Genomic DNA, 1184 nt, shown 5'->3' with positions numbered 1-1184 from the left:
AGGGCACTGGATCAGAAAGTATTTCCTGCTGGTGTGCAGTGTTTCTGAGTCAGAACCAAATGGGAGCAACAGTTCCTGACTGGTCTTGGAGTAATGAGGACCATTGGTGGTCTAGACACGTGATACCATCCACGAAGAAAGGGGACACCTGTGGGAATTTGAGTGTGACTGAGGCAGAGGATAAAGCTGGTTTGTTGTAAGTTGGGTTCAAACTGGGAACAACTGAGGACTTAAGACTCAAGGGGCTGAAACGTTCTCTTAAAGCTCCAACATGGACTATACACTCCCCCATTCCAAATTTCCTGAGAAATTAAGGCAGCGTCTAATCACTGGTATGCTGTTCTAAAATCAAAAGGAATAGTTATTACCAGGTGGCTATTTGGAGGCCATCAATATCTAAATCTTGCACCCACCACATCGTTTTCACTGATAACTGCTTCTTCCTGGGGAATAAACTGCCAACTCACTTTTCACAACTTAGCTTTTATAAAACTGTGGGTACCACATCGCTGAAGCTAACTGATATCACTGGGATAGTTTGCAAAGCAAACCTGAAACTTGCAAAGTTTCTGTTTTCTTAATGTTCAAGAGAATTGTCTTTTGTCCCTGGTGACCCCAAAGATGCTCCCTAAGGCATTTCTCTTGGCTGGAGTCGAGGGGTGGCAGCTGTTATAAGACTGTACTCTCATTTGGGGTGTAGCTGGCTGAGCCTGGTTTCCTGTCTTTATAATGTCGACAGATTTGATAAATGAAGACTTCATGCTTTACACAGTGATTGCTGGTTCATTGTATACCCATCTTAGGTCAGTCCTGCTGACACGTTATTCCAGTCAAATCTCAGGGCTATCTTTTGATTTCTCTCCAATCTCCTCTCTCTACCCACCCCATCAAACCAGTCAACAAGCTCAATCATTTGCTCTTCTGCAATCTTCCATCTGCTTGCCCTGCCCATCTTTCTCATGACCTAAGCGTGGGTCTCACCCTCTCTCGGGCATCATCAAAGCAGATTCCCACATCTGACTTCACTCAACCTTCTCCTTCTTCATACCATCTTGAATATTTCAGAAATATAGCTCTGATGTCATTCTCTCTACAAGATGAGTTCATGACTTTCAGAATAAAAGCTAAATTATTCAACTTGGCCTTTGGGAATCCTCATAGTTCGGCCTCTCTGTCAAGATTCC

This window comes from Echinops telfairi, unplaced genomic scaffold (assembly GCF_000313985.2).
Source record: "Echinops telfairi isolate 266 unplaced genomic scaffold, ASM31398v2 ScPeMD7_7475;HRSCAF=8513, whole genome shotgun sequence".
Classification (NCBI taxonomy): Eukaryota; Metazoa; Chordata; class Mammalia; order Afrosoricida; family Tenrecidae; genus Echinops; species Echinops telfairi.
Note: the sequence above shows the minus strand (reverse complement) of the source record.